Below are 15,817 nucleotides of genomic sequence, written 5' to 3'. Positions count from 1 at the left end.
CACACATCCGTCCGTCTATACCGTGCCCTTGTAATCTCTTTCCATCCATCTCTCTCTCTCTCTCCTCTCTCTCTCTCTCTCTCTCTCTCTCTCCTCTGACACACACAGACATACACACACACATACACACACACACACACACACATTGATACATAAAGATGTATAATTGCATGCCAACACAAGCAGATGCTATGACCGAGCCAGTTCGTCAGGTTTTGTTTGGGACTCTAAACATGCAAATGAATTCCAGTAACAGTAGGAAATAAGCAGTGGGACATTTGGTCTTACTGGCACTGCTAGGATTAATTAGAGGGGGAAAAAAAGACACGTTTATAGAATCCCGGGTCCTTTGCTAGTCGCTGACAGAGGGAATCGCAGGCCGAAAAAAAGCGACAGGGACTTTATTTTATGTACGAATTTCATGTGGAAAAGCAAACGTTTTCAAAAGGGAAAACAATGTGCTAAAGCCAAAACAAGGAGCACGGACCAGCAGACCAGCGGGGTGGTGCTCCGCCCAGGGTCCCCTGCTCACTGTCCCGCGCAGGCTGGAGCAGGCAGGAGCACAGACAACCAGAGTGCAGAATTTATTCATTGCAGGATGGCCAAAGGGTTACAGCACCATAGTCTTTTCCATTTACATGCCTCGGGTAGACTGGGAGGACGGTGGAGGGGTTGAGTGGGTGGGGAGGGCGTTGGGTGAACCGCGTGCGCGCGCGTGTGTGTGTGTGTGTGTGTGTGGGTGGGTGTGTGTGTGTGTGTGTGTGTGTGTGTGTGTGTGTGTTTTGGTTTTGTGTGTGTGTGTGTGCACGTGGTTTTTATTTTATTTTTATATTACCTTTATTTATGTCTATGTGCATGGGTATGTGCTTAGGTTTTGAGTCCACACACACACACACACACACACACACACACACACACACAACACACATTATTTGCAAGGCATGTGGGAGTTTTAGAACCCGCGTGGGGTTTACGCCGGGAGTGGGACGGGGGCTGAGACCCCCACATTCCCAAGCGAGACCCCCGCAATCAATTTCCCCTTTTTAAAGCAGCATTGTTTCCCCTGGACCCGCAACACAACACGACTGCTCATGGAAAGGTTTCTTCCCTATTTTTCTTACCCCCCCTAAGTATTAACTGTGAAGGTCAGAGGTAGAGATAGTTCTCCATCACCCCCCCCCCACCCCCCCACCCCCCCGGCCCGGTCCACCAAACCCGGGGGAGACGTCTCTTAAACTGTCAAGCAAATGGTTGGACAGGCCTTGGTGAATGCTACTCAGGCATGGTGTCAATAAATTCACAGCGAAAACCAGGGCGAGAAACTGAAAGGCAGCAAGCTGTGTGTGTGTGTGTGTGTGTGCACGTGTGTGTGTGTGCGTGTGCGTGTGTGCGCGTGTGTGCGTGTGCGTGTGGTACGCACGTTTGTGTGTGCGATCCATCACAAGGCCTAGTGAGTTCCACCGTTTCCTGTTGGCAGCTGTGTGCTTCACAGGCTTCATTGTGTTCTTCATCAACAAAGAACGGAGTCACTGGAACGTTTTCCAAAGGGTCTCATGGTTCAAACGCAAACTTTATAAATCAACGCCGCACACTTTGCGCACATATGCCATTGTTTCGCCTTTTTTTAATTTTAAATCTTGACACTGCAGTCAAAAAAAGAATGTGACATAAAAGAAATAGGGGGCCAGAAATAGATGCTCTATGGCTGCCTTGACATCAGTCAGACGGGTTGATTGTGCAGTGTGCATAATTTAATCAGCAACGAGACGTTCGCTTGAGAACATCGCCTAATGTGGATTCAAAAACGCGCAGTGGCTCAGTTATTATGTGTTCCCAAACAGTAAAATATGATACTTTTAATATTTTCTTTAACATACAAAAAATATAAATGTGGTGTCTAACCAAAAAAAATAAGAAAATGAGCACGAAAACAAATTCACTCACTGAGAAAAGCCTACTTCAAAGGACTTAATAGTGAGTCATAAATGCATCCTATCCACTTCATCACCGTTGTTTCCTTGTCCCATCCCAGCCAATCAGCTGGCAGCACCTGGCAGACCGTGGCAGACAACGTGAAGATGGAGACGCACACCATCACAGGCCTGTTTCCCAACACCATTTACCTGTTCATCGTGCGTGCCGTCAATGCCTACGGCCTGAGCGACCCCAGCCCCATCTCTGAACCTGTCCGCACTCAAGGTTGGTAACCGATTTCCGTATTTGTTCGTATTAAACATATTAAACAACAGCTAGCCTCATAGATCCCTAACACTTGTTTTTTAAGCAAGTTAAGGTTGGCGGTAATGCATTGTTTGTTTGCGCTGTTAACATTTTATAATCAGTGACAAAACCATTACAGCTTCACCTTTAAAGAGAAGTAAGAATTGGTAGGAAAAAGCATAAAAACACCATAAAAACAAAAAGTCCACACTTAGATTTAGTGTTAGTCCGTTTTGTTGAGCGGGCCCTTGGTGTTCACCGTTCAGCGGAGGATGATGGAGAGCAGCCCTCAGAAGAAGCCGAGGATTACATGTCTGTGTGTGTGTGTGTGTGTGCTCACAAGTCTAACTGGCCTCTAGTGAGCCGGCCAGCTTTGACGCAGCAGAACCAGAGCCGGTGGTGATTGTTGTTGTTGTTGTTGTTGTTCTCCCCCTCCGCCAGACGTGAGCCCCACGGGTCAGGGCGTGGACCACAAGCAGGTCCAGCGGGAGCTCGGCGAGGTCGATGTCCAACTCAAAGAGCCTGTCTCCCTCACCGCCGGCGCCATCCAGATATCCTGGACTGTGAGTGCCTCTCTCTCTCTCTCTCTCTCTCTCTCTCTCTCTCTCTCTCTGCCTCTCTCTGTATCTATCTCTGTCTCTCTCTCTGTCTCTCTCTCTCTCTCTCTCTGTCTCTCTCTCTCGCTCTCTGTCTCTCTCTCTCTCTCTGTCTTGCTCTGTCTCTCTCTCTCTGTCGATTTCTCTCTCTCTTGTCTCTGTCTCACTCTCTCTTTCTGTCGATTTCTCCCTCTCTCTCTCTATCTCTCGCTCTCTCTGCCTCTCTCTCTCTCTCTCTCTCTGTCTTGCTCTGTCTCTCTCTCTCTCTGTCGATTTCTCTCTCTCTCTCTCTCTCTCTCTCTCTCTCTCTCTCTCTCTCTCTCTACAGCATATTACATATACATATATTTTTCTATCTCTGTCTTTATTGCTCTCTCCCTGACACTCTCTCTTTGTCACTATCTCACTCTCTGCCTCTCTCATCCCCCCCCCCCCCCTCACACACACACACACACACACACACACACACACTCGCGTGTTACCCATGCGTGCTGCTGGAGTCTCCGTCCCTCCTCCTTCTCATATTCATGGTGGTTATCGGTATGTAAATGAAAACAAACAACACACGACAGATGTAGCAGCTCGCGGTTGAAGACTTTCTGTCAATTATTTGCTGCGCATAATTTGGCACGATTTGCACTGTAGCTCAAACGTTCGCACCCCCCCCCCCCACACACACACACACGCACGCACGCACGCACACACACGCACACACATCCCTGATGTCTGTTGTTAGGCCTCTCTGGCCCATCAGTCGCGTTGCATTATGTATGTCTACTACTGCTGTGTAAACACTCAGGCCTTTCTGAATTGACGTCTTGCTTTCCAGAGTGTGTTTTCAAATGTTGCTGAGCTTATTTTCTTAGTGTGTGTGTGTGTGTGTGTGTGTGGGTGGGTGGGTGTGCATAAGCTAATTTAATTTAGCCCACATTCAAATGTTTGCTTACACGCGTCTCATTTAATATGCGTTACTGTCTCTTTTCACGCTTATTCACTCTTTTGTTTACAGATTGAGTCTTTACATTTCTCTCCTCCTCCTCTAGCACCCTTCCATCACCACTAGTGTCTACTAGTGTTATACTTTCCATAATGTTTAGAGTCTAATATATCATATATGTATTTACATACATACATGTATAACCACATTTATTTATATATATATGCAAACATGGCAATAAAACAATAATACAGCAACGCATTGAGCTGCTCTATTAGCACTGCCTTCTCCACGGTTTTGAACGATGCCCCTCTCTCCTCGTCCCCCCCCCCCCCAGGTGGACCGCCAGTCCCAGTACGTGCAGGGCTACCGGCTCCTCTACCGGCCCGGCGGCGGCACCTGGGTGCTGCAGGACGTCAACTCGCCGTCCGAGCGCTCCTCGGTGCTCGGCGACCTGCTCAAGGGCACCAAGTACGAGTTCAAGATCCGGCCGTACTTCGACGAGTTCCAGGGCCGGGACAGCCGCCTGCTGACGCTGCACACCCCGGAGGAAGGTGAGGAGACGGGGGGGGGGGGGGGACGTGTGGTACCGTGGTTTCCCCGTGGAAGCCGGCACGGGTGTTGTTGTCATGGTGTTGTTGTCATGGTGTTAGCGCTGCGGGATCTCGTGGAAACAGGAGTCTGGTTTTAGAGCGGTGTCAATCAGCCGCTATCGGGAAGACGACCCAAACGATGGGGAAGATTAGAAAGTTTGGATTGTTTTTTTTGGCTATGGGTGTGAAGTTAAAGGCGTTACTGTGGTTGTATACGTTGAAGTCATTGTAATCTCAGGAGGAAGTAGAGCGTGGTTGATGGATCTTTGAATCACTGATTTTGGACGGATAAATTAAATCGGCTTGTTTGTTAACTCTTTATAATATAGTCTAATACCAAATATTGTTTATACTTTTTTTAACGGAAGTGGTGCCCCATTTGAGTAGTAAAATAATTCAAGTGACGTTTTGGATCAGTTTAAGCCCCCATGCTATAATCACTAAATTATAATTACAGTAATTATAATTACAACGTATTGTTTTGCAGCCGCTACCTGCGGTGCAGCTTTGTTTTTTTCGACAACCAGCCAGCTATTTTTAACCCTTCCCTTGTCATCTGTGTCTCCATGGATCGAGCGTGCTGCTAATATTTACCCTTGTTAACCACCCCCGCGCGCCCTCCCTAACCTTTAATAGCCCCGAGCGCCCCGCCCCGCGCCGTTACCGTGGTGACGGTGAAGCAGGGCAACAGCTCCAGCGTCAGCGTCACCTGGGAGCCCCCTCCCAGCGACATGCAGAACGGCGTCATCCAGGACTACAAGGTAGCGTCTCGTCGTCCCTTTAGCCCCCTAACAACCGTCTCCTAACATCAACCCGTCGACGCCACGGCGACAGACACACACACACACACACACACAGAGTGCTAGCATCACACAGCCCCTCGCTTCCCAAAACAAAAGACCAACCGCCGCCGCGCTTGCTCCGTCCCGCACAGGTGTGGTGCCTGGGCGCCCCGACGGACAACCAGACGCGCTACTCCATCAACAGGACGGTGGAGGGCTCCACCCTGTCCGCGGTGCTGAAGGGCCTGGTGCCCGGCGTCGTGTACCAGGTGGAGGTCGCCGCGGTGACCAGCGCCGGGATCGGTACCCGCAGCCAGCCCGTGTCCGTCATCATCAGTGAGTTGCGACGCGAGGAGGGGGAGGAGGGCGTGAGGGCGGGAGAGTTTAGGATGTTGGCCGGGGAAAGGAATTGTTTACGCGCCGTTTTCGTCATTCCTTTTTTGCGAGACGCAAAGTGGTTCCGTTTGAACGGTTTAGTCTTTAAAATGTGAAATGTGAATGCAGTTCATGTAATTGGTTCAGACATTTTCACAGTGCCATCTTGGTCTGCAGCGCTTGTTGACATTTTTGCAAATGTCAAACTATTACAAGAACGACTGAAAAACACAAAACAGAAGAAGCGAGCCGAGGTCGGTCCTCTCGCTCCTCCCTTAACCCCCGTCCCCTCCCTCTCCGCCCTCCAGAGCCGCCGTCCGAGCAGGCGGGCGCGGCGGGCAGCGGGGCTAACGGTGCTAACGGCGTCAGCAGCGGCGGCGGCGGAGGCGGCGGCGGCGCGGAAGGCGGCGCCCCCAGCTCCAACGGCGACGGCGGGGAGAGCAGCGTGAGCCTGGCGGAGCAGATCACCGACGTGGTGAAGCAGCCGGCGTTCATCGCCGGCATCGGCGGCGCCTGCTGGGTCATCCTCATGGGCTTCAGCGTGTGGATCTACGTCCGCCGCAAGAAGAGGAAGGAGCTGAGCCACTACACCGCCTCCTTCGCCTACACCCCCGCCGGTGAGAGGGGCCAGGGGGGCAGGGGGGCGGGGGGTTGAGAGGGGTGGAGGGTTGGGTTGTTGGGGTGGTTTGGTGAGTTGGTTAGATGGTTAGGTTGGTGTGGTTAGTTGGTTAGATGGTTGGGTTGGTTAGTTGGTTAGATGGTTGGGTTGGCTTGGGTTGGGTTGGGTTGGTTAAATGGTTGGGTTGGGTTGGTTAGATGGTTGGGTCGGGTTGGTTAGATGGTTGGGTTGGGTTGGTTTGGGTTGGGTTGGTTAGATGGTCAGGTTTGGGTGGTTAATATTGGTGGTTAGATGGTTGGGTGGGTTTGGATTGGGTTGGTTAGGTGGTTGGGTTGGTTTGGTTGGATGGATTGGTTAGACGATGGATGGTTGGTTGGGTTGGTTTGGGTTGGATTGGTTGGATGGTTGGTTGGATGGTTGGTTGGGTTGGTTTGGGTTGGATGATTGGTTGGGTTGGATTGGTTGGATGGTTGGATGATTGGGTTGGGGTGGTTGAGTTTGGTTGTTAGATGGTTGGATGGTTTGATGGATTGGTTAGACGATGGATGTTTGGTTGGTTTGGGTTGGTTTGTGTTGGATTGGTTGGTTGGGTGAATGGCTTTTTGTTGTGTGAACCAACAGTATTATTGCATTGCTTTGTTTGTTAGGATTTGGAGGATTTGATTTGCTGGTTATTGTTTTCTCATGTTGTCTGTATTCACCCCAAAGTGCTTGGGGTTAATATCATATCTGGCAGTGTGCCGCTTATTGTTTGCAGACCTTCTTTCTGTGGTTTCTCTTCACACTAATTGTCTTTCTGGCAGATAGACCCGAGAAAAAATCAATCACAATCAATTCTCTTTGCCAGTGTAGTTGGCAAAAGTCCTGTCATTGCTGAGTAATGGTTCCGTTGTTAATTAAATACATGCACACACCAAGACTGTATCATAATACCAGTGAAGTATTTCCTTAGGCAGGAAAAGCAAACAGCAAAAACTACTCATTCAGAAAATGAATTATTGAGCTTTATATGTAACTTGCTAGAGGCTTCCAGAAGAAAAACTTTTAAACTAAGCAAAAGGTGTCCCTGAAGAAAGAGGGTTGGATGTGGCGTTTGCTGCCAGCCCGATCAATGAAGCCTAAGTTTGTTTGTGTGTTTGTTTTGCCTTGACTGGATCTTGTTTTCACTCTTTCCTCCAGTTGGTTTCCCACATGGAGACGGATCAGGGCTCAATGGAAGGTAAATATTTCCATGTTTTTATTCTTTAAGATATAATTAGCATAACAACTGAAATATACATTTTACTTTATTTGTACTTTTAGGTTCACATTTCAAACTTGATTTGGACCTAAAACATTGCTGCATGCTTTGTATTTTTGGATCAAAATATAAAATCTGTCTTTATAAGAGGAGATATTACTCTATTTATACCAAGGGTATAAATATATTTACACCATAGTGCAAATATGCAACTACATGATACAAGAGTTAAATAACAATATGTACAGCCAGAAATGAGGCAGGTCAAGGAAGCATAATAATAAAGAAGTGAAACAAATCTAAGGGCGCACTCACACTAGGCCATCTGTACCGTGCCTGAGTACGTTTGCCCCCTTAAAGTCTAGATCGTTTGGCTGGTGTGAGCACGCCATCCGTACTCAAATACAGTTAAATTCCGTGGCCTCAATACACTTCGGAGAGGTGTGCTCAGGCCACGGTACAGATGCCAATGAGCCGATACGCAACCTATATGTACAAGAGGCAAACCGTACTCAGGCCCAGTTGAGATTGCCTAGGGGGGGCAATCGTACTTGAGTAGGGTACAGGGACACTTTGCCTGCGAGTGCGCCGTAAAAATACACAAAGTCCCATAAAATAGTCATGACCTATGAATGACCCTGCCCCTGGCGTGCGTCCAGGCCCGGCATGATGGCCGGGAGCATGGGGAACTACCCGTGGCTGGCCGACTCCTGGCCCACCACCACCACACCAACCTGGTGCACAACAGCAAGGAGGCCGTGGACTGCTGCCCCCGCCAAGCACGACCCCACCGACAGATACTACAACGGTAGGACAGGGGCCAGCCTGCCTGGTGGGAGCGGGGGGGCGGGAGTGGGGGGGGTCATGTCTCCACCGTGGCGTGGAGATGGCTCACTGCATTACCAGGGAGACGGCAGTAGTAGTGGAAATGGTTGTGAAGGGTTAATGTCGCTGCTTCGCGTGAGTTAAAATACCCCCTCAATGTGTGATTTATGTCATCTGTTTCGTGTTGTTTGACTGCAAAATAAGGCTCTTGTTTTCAATAATTATGTTGTCATTTTCTGCTAAATAAAGTTGTATCTGTGTTATTCTCAGCACCCCATGACGGTTCACAAAGGATCCCCAACCCCTATCCACCCCATTTATATAAATGACAGTAAAAAGTACACCAATAACCACCCTCTACCATCCTCCATAACCCCTCCTCCATCCCCCCCCCCCCCCCCGCCCTCCCCCATCCAGAGGCCGGCATCTCCAACTACCTGAGTCAGACGGAGAAGTGCAGCCTGGGCGACTCCACCGAGGGCCCCATCTACAGCACCATCGACCCCACGGGGGAGGACCTGGCCAGCTTCCACGGCTACGGCCAGCAGCACGCCACGCCGTACGCCTCCACCTCCGTCGCGCCCTACGCCGCCCAGAACCCCGAGCAGATCGGCCAGACGGGGCAGCTGCAGCAGCAGCAGCAGCAGCACCAGCAGCTGCTGCTTCAGCCCGAGGAGGGACACTGGGCCACGCAGGCCGGGCCCCTCGGGGGCCCAGTACGCCCTGCCGGACCGCTGCAGTGGTAAGCAAGCCCCGGCTGGGAGCCCTGGAAGGGAGAGGCTTTTCTCCGTAGGCGACTGTGTTTTTTTCCGTAGGCGCGATCCGGTAAAAGTCCCGTCCTCAAGAGCTAGGATTGGACAGGCAGCCTGTCAGTCAAACTTGCACGCTGACTCCTAACCATAACCGTTACCCTAACCCTAACCCTATCAGAGAAATGTGTTAGTTAGTTTAATATACATTACAATTAAAGTTACCTACCCTGACGGATTTTAGCCTTTTTGGATTGGATCAGGGATTTGAACCAACGTGATTGGATAATCTCCGGCTATCCCCTCATTTATATTCAGGATTTTTTTCCCAGATTGTGCCTACGAAAAACACATTCCCCCTCTGTAGGGACGACTTAAATAAGGGTTAACGTAGAGGGACCTCATTTGTTTCTTAAAGAAGAAACAAATCGATTCCCAGCCGAACGGTTCCGGGTTCGACCCCCTGATGTACGTGGCCTAACGCGTGGGCGTCCTTGAGCAGGACGGCCCCCCCCGACTACCTGCCTGCTCCTGAAGGACGTGTTTCTGAATCCTGCTGATCTGGATTTAACCGTCGGCGAAATGACAAAATAGCACGAGTAGATACTCTTAATACGACACCAAAAAAAAAAAAAAAAACGAGTTGAATAAATGAATAAATGAATAATAATGAACACAGAAAAAAAGAAGGCTCCGCTTCAGAGCCGTCGGCCTGACCGTGACCGTGTCTGTGTTTGCGGTTCCCTGCGCGTGTCGTCTGTAGGCAAGCCCAAACAGAAGCCCATGGGCAAGGCAGTGAAGACCCCTTCCCTGTCCTGGGCCGAAGCCCCGCCCCCGCCGCCGCCCACCGCCGAGCGGGACCACGGCGTCCTGCCGGACCCCCCGGAGCTCCAGGACATGGAGATAGGGTGAGTCACACACACACACACACACACACACACACACACACAGTTCTTTCCTTAAACGTCATTTTGGGTAGTTCCGCCCCTCCGTGCGGCTCCATTTTAACTCTGAGCCCGGCGTTTCCTGTGCCCTCTGGCTCCTAGACAACTCAATTACCTTTATCCCCGCACACCGTCGCCTTGGATATTTAGTTAGGTCCTCACAACAGGCGGTTGGAAATGCTATTAACCGTGTCCCGCGTCCCTCGACACCCTCTCGCTCGTCCCCCCCCCCCGTCACCCCTCCCCCCCCCCCGCAACTGAATTATCCTTTGATAATGCAGTCATCTCCCCAGACCGCTAGGCATACACACGGACGCTCCTCTCTCTCTCTCTCTCTCTCGCTCTCTCGCTCTCTCTCTCTCTCTCTCTCTCTCTCTCTTCCCCCCCCCCCCCCCCGTCCAGTAGCGTAGCCGCTGGCTAGCCGCTATATCCACAGAGTCCCGTTAGACCCCCCGATTAAAACGGCTTGAAATAGATTCGCCGCCCTGCGAACGTCACCGTCGGCGGCGGGTTGGGAGGCAGCCGCACGACGAGGTCGCCGTGCCCTTGGACTTCAGGAAAACGGAACCGAGGATACAAGCGAAGAAACTCGGCAACATGTAGCAAGTCGTCCAGCAGCTGGTCTCTGAGCGCCGTCTCTTCTCCCCCCCCCCTGCAGCTCGGACGAGGAGGAGGAGGAGGAGGAGGAAGGGGAGGAGGAGGAGTGGTGCCCCCCGCTGCCCGAGAGGACCTACCTGATGGAGGACGCCTGCTCGCCGGCCACCTCCTACAGCCACCAGTCCACCGCCACGCTCACCCCGTCCCCCCGCGAGGAGACGCCGGCCGGCCACGACGCGCCCCACTTCAACCTGCTGGACGGCCCGCCGCACCCGGCACGGTACGGAGCCACGCCCGTTCAGGAGCGCCGCCCAGGTCATGGCGTGCTGCTTGCTCTGAGACTTTGTTTTGTTACCGATGGAGACAGGGTAGAGGTCGCTGACATAGCTCGGAAGGACTCGTTTTGACCGTCGGAAAACGCACTCTGCCTTGTTGAATTCTTTGTTTGTTGACAGCTTGAGTTTCATCTTGTATTCGTGTTTTATTTTGTATTTCTTTGCCGCTTTCAAGGGGCTGAGGGAATCCTCATTATGTCTTTTCGTTGTTTTGTATCATTGCTGCTTTTACAAAAAGGAAACATCCAAATATGTGCCAGTGATAATATGTGCTTTCTCCTCACGTTTATCTTTGCGTGTTTTCCATTTGTGCGGCCGCTCTCCGCCCGGTAGGAGGAGGTTACCCTGCGGCCCGGTGCCCACGCCCCAGGCCCCGGGGGCCCCCCTCACCCAGTCCAACCCCAACCTGAGCGCGGGCCCCTACTGCCAGAGCCCGGCCCACCGCCACCCGCACAGCCCCGGGGGGACCCTGGAGGGCAGCGGCAGCAGCCCCGCCACGCCTGGTGAATACCGCCGTACTGATGACGTGTTCCGTGTGTCAGAGGCCGCTGTGACCACAAAGCAATGTATGGCTACTGATTTGATTTTCAAATTCAAATTACACACTCTGTACTTTTAATGCTCACGCCGTACACACGTACACACCGTGAAAGCGTGTGAATAGATGCCTCGATGAGACACAGGGCGTAGACGTTTTCAAACAGGCAGTTCCACTAAGACTTGGATTATAGAAGGGATAAAGTTATGTAAAACACGAGCAGGGGAACCGAGGTCAAGGTTTTTCCAGACGTGCATATAAAGAGACACACTTTACAAAGCAGTTCCTCCGCAAAACACTGCAGCACTTTCGAAGCCAGAAATGAAATTGGAAAAGCCCACCCACACACACACACACACACACACACACACAGCACAGACGCAAGACATTGCAACAAACATTCAATTCAATCTATTAAAGGCCATCTATCAGAACAGCCGTGTGTTCAGGATTCTATTGATTTTAATTTTGCAAAAGCTACGGGCCACTGCATCAAAGGCTTCTTAATATATCTCTTCGATCTTTTTCAAATGCATTTTCTCAAGAGAATTCTCCCCCCCCCCCCCCCCCCCCCTCTCACCTCACCACCCCCATCCTCGTAAACAGTTCACGGACGTGACGTGCACGGCCCGGGCAGCCAAAAGTCCCGCCTGAAGAAGAAGGCTTCCAAGAGCGGACCGTACCGGAGAGACATACAAGGAGGTGCGTGCCGTCCCCTCCTCCCCGTGCGTGTGAACGAGCCGTCCCGCTGTTAGCATTCAGATGTCTCACTGTGCTTCATCGATTGGTCGACCGACAGGAGAGCGGTGTGGATGACTCAATATCGATGCAACACAGCCACTCCACCACTTACAAATGTGTTCATCATGCACAGGTGGTGCTGTTTACTTGGTGTGTTTGTGTGTGTGTCTGTGACCGGTGACAACGGATCTCCATGCTCTGCTGTTGTTATTCCAGGCTATCTAGGTTCAATCGGTCGTGCGTTGTCATTGTTTTCCGACGGAAAATATCTGTCGAGATAATCGAAACGCTTAGGGCTGGCTTTATCATAATCTTCAGTTATTGCAAATCTGCTTTGTGAAAGCAATGTGTTTGGTGACTTTGTTTGGTTTTAATGGTAGCCCGGTGGTTGTATCACGACTTGTATAGTGATGTCTGACGATCAAAGAGGCAGTCACTTTAAAACACACATTCAACTAAAGGAATGGCAATAATAGTTGTGTCAGGAAATTCAAACCACTATTTTAGAAGGAAAGGTATATGGCTGAAAATATTTTGTTTTGGCTGTGCAGTGCCCAACTTTAATAAAAGAACAAGAAGAATACAAAAACAGAACCAAGAGCGGATATTAAACCTCACGTACACACACATTCAACACAAGGCTTTTACTGGAAATAACCACACTTTTTGAAAAAAATAACACTTAATGTACACACACACACACACACACACACACAGTATTTTCAGTGACAAACTTCTCTGTGAACTTTTCACAGGGCAGATTGCGTTGTCAACAACAGACATTGTTTTGATCCATTGTCTAATATTGGCAAATGGCCGCCCTATTCCCAGTTTTCTCATCATTGCCCTTTGTTCCGCGTGTGTGTGTGTCTGTCTGTATGGGCCTGTGTGTGTGTGGGTATGTACACATTTCTGTCTGTGCGTGTTTGTGTACTGTACACATACACCCGTGTGTGTTGTGTGTGTCTGTGTGTATATACACAACTGAAATGCATGTGTACTTTTTGTTTTGCAGTGCAGTACATACTTCTGACAAGTCATTCCATTTGATTGCATCTTCTTATATTGCTGTCCTGTATCATCAAATTGTATTTATGTGGACATTAACCAAAGATTCAAATGTGCCTGTGTGTGTGTGTGTGTGTGTGTGTGTTTGTGTGTAAAGACTTGCCCCCACCTCCGGAGCCTCCCCCAGATGAGGGGGACCGGTTGAAGGGCCTCGGGGCCGGCGATAGGGCCCCTGGAGCGGTGTCGTCCCTGGAGAAGAGGGAACACAACGGCTTGAACCACCAAAGGAAAGGCTCGGGCCCCCGCCTCACGGACGGTGAGCAAGAGGCTAACGTTCACCATTCTACCGTTTATCACAGACTAATGCACGCTTCTGTTCTCAACCATAGCTGTGTTCCAAATCGTTCCCTATTCCCTCACTCACTATTCCCTATATAGTGGTTATGATATAAACTATATAGGGCACGAACAAACGAGAATTCGGACTCTAGGCTGAGCATTTCATCGCATTGTGGTATACGGGAGTAACATGTAGGGAACATTGTATGTTCACTCAAATGTTGGGTATGTTATGATATTTTAGTCCAGGAAAGGCCGCCGAGACAGGATCGCTTTTAACTCACTTTATTTGGTTAAGGTTTTGGTCTGTTGTCTATTGTCTATGAAACAAAAGGAGAGAAATGGTATATAACACGCGCGGAGCGTCTCTAAGCTTTATATCTAGGATACGCCACCCAAGAGATTCTGGTTCTATGTTGGCGGGGTCTGAGTTAAATAGGCAGGTAGAGGTGGGCGTGTTCTGTGGCTTTAAAAGCCCGCCCCCTTCATCTATGTATGATCAGCTGCTGCCCCCTTTGTGGCTATGCGCAAGTGTTACAGCTTATGTTATATGTATTCGGTACTGTGGCTATGGGAGAATATTATGGCTGAAATATGTTACAATTCCCTCCTTGGTCATCTCAGATGACCATTCTACAAGCCATAATCACTACTGATCATATAAAGTAGGAAAAACAAATAATCCACGGGTTGTTTTACCATGGAACAATCATCAACATCACCAACCGACTTATTTCGGAAAACTCCCAATGAAAATGGAAGGAAAAAACTTGCCGCGTCTCTTATTATGGACGGTATTCACCTTGGTGTGTTTCAAAAAATACATAGGACATAGTCAACACCACACAATACAATCAATATGTCATACAATCATAAAGGTATAATCACAAAGGCACACATGTATTCATCAATGGAAATTTTGTCAAAACACTTCTAGGCATAAAACAACATAAAATTCATATACTTTCAACATATATTGAAAGTCAACATTACAAAAAATTGAGCAACATGTATACAGGTATTTTATAGTCCACTGTATAGTAAACTACAAAACAGCGAGCACCCTACATAGGGCACTATATCCGTGATAGGGAACGATTTCAAACGCAGCTCATGTGTGGAACATGGATTTTTTTTTTTATTTAACAAGGGAGAAATCATATTGAGATAGATATCTATTTTACAAGTGAGCCCTGGCCAGAGAGTCAGTGGCACACTAACTACACATGAATTCAGGTTATGTATTTTTATATTTGAGGTTTAAGGCTGGCTCCCGGGTGAAACCGACAAAATATTTTATCAGATGTGCCTTTCGTTTAGACGGCGACAGAGTTTTCGGGGCTTAAAAACGCAAAAAAATGAACCCACCCTCCAGAGTGGAAATCTTAAAAACGCTCCACCGTTGCGTATCCGTCTAAAGGGTTAACAACGCAAAAGTGTGCTCTGAGCTGCTCACGCTGGCTCTCGTCCCGTACGCGTTTACGTCACATCCACGTGCAGTACAGGCAAACCACAACAAACATGTCGGATTTCACACACTTTTGCGTCACCGTATGCACGCAGATTTCCACCCAAAGACGCTCGTCTAAACGCGGAATGAAAAGTGGGAACGCAACGCCACTTTTGCGGTTTGTGTTCAGATCGTTGTCGTGTAAAGCCAGCCCAAGTTAGGTTAGATATGTCTGATGGTGGCCTGTGAGGCCAGAGGCAGGGTCAGGTTTAGGAACTGGACGGTTAAGATAAGGGCTGAAGGTTTGATATCGTCAGGTTTATGTTGAGTAGGTACAGGCTGTGTATCCTGCGGTTAAGGACAGGGCGGTGGTGGTGATGAAGGTGCTGGGTTAGATCCCCAATGTGCAGCCTACCTGTAGACATCCTCGGGTAAAAAAACCTAGCATCCTGCATTGCTCCTTGTGGGAGTGTGTGTGTGTGTGTGTGTGTGTGTATGGCTGGGTCAAGCAGCCTCACCTGGCCCCGAGTCAGACTGATTGGACCCTGGGGCTGGGTGAGACTGCACACCTGTCACACGTTGATCAATCCATGTGCGCCAGGTTAACCCAACCGTCACCACACACACACACACACACACACACACACACACACACACACCAGATCTCCTGCATGGAAACAGCACCATGTATCATTATCTGTACGCCATACAACATACCGGCTTCAACTCCAGCAGTGTGCGTCCTTGTGTCTGGAGCAGCCCAGTATGAGGCCCCTGGGGGCCGTGTGCCAGGCACCTCAGTGGAGGGTAACAAGGCCCCTCGCTACAGGCCACCTAGACGGCTGCTACACTCCACCGAAGCGTCTCGGGCTCCTCTTAAACCAGCCATCGTCACACTCCACACTCCTGAAAAACCTATTTGTACGCTA

At 49.8% G+C, this 15,817-nt stretch overlaps 1 pseudogene across 1 annotated transcript; it reads left to right on the top strand.

The window, feature by feature from the left end:
- The first annotated feature begins 2,032 nt into the window (after positions 1–2,032).
- On the top strand, positions 2,033–13,415 carry LOC311372554 (roundabout homolog 3-like; annotated as a pseudogene). The gene is made up of 14 exons: positions 2,033–2,199; positions 2,662–2,783; positions 4,091–4,307; positions 4,983–5,107; positions 5,281–5,464; positions 5,812–6,120; positions 7,302–7,341; positions 8,022–8,170; positions 8,605–8,929; positions 9,700–9,844; positions 10,569–10,757; positions 11,146–11,315; positions 11,957–12,052; positions 13,257–13,415. The product of its transcript is annotated as a roundabout homolog 3-like (transcript).
- The last annotated feature ends 2,402 nt before the right edge of the window (positions 13,416–15,817 follow it).

The sequence above is a fragment of the Micromesistius poutassou genome, assembly GCF_964030765.1.
Source record: "Micromesistius poutassou genome assembly, contig: SCAFFOLD_1242, whole genome shotgun sequence".
NCBI classification, from domain to species: domain Eukaryota; kingdom Metazoa; phylum Chordata; class Actinopteri; order Gadiformes; family Gadidae; genus Micromesistius; species Micromesistius poutassou.
The sequence above is the reverse complement of the archived record's forward strand: the minus strand, read 5'-3'. Positions and strand labels throughout refer to the sequence as shown.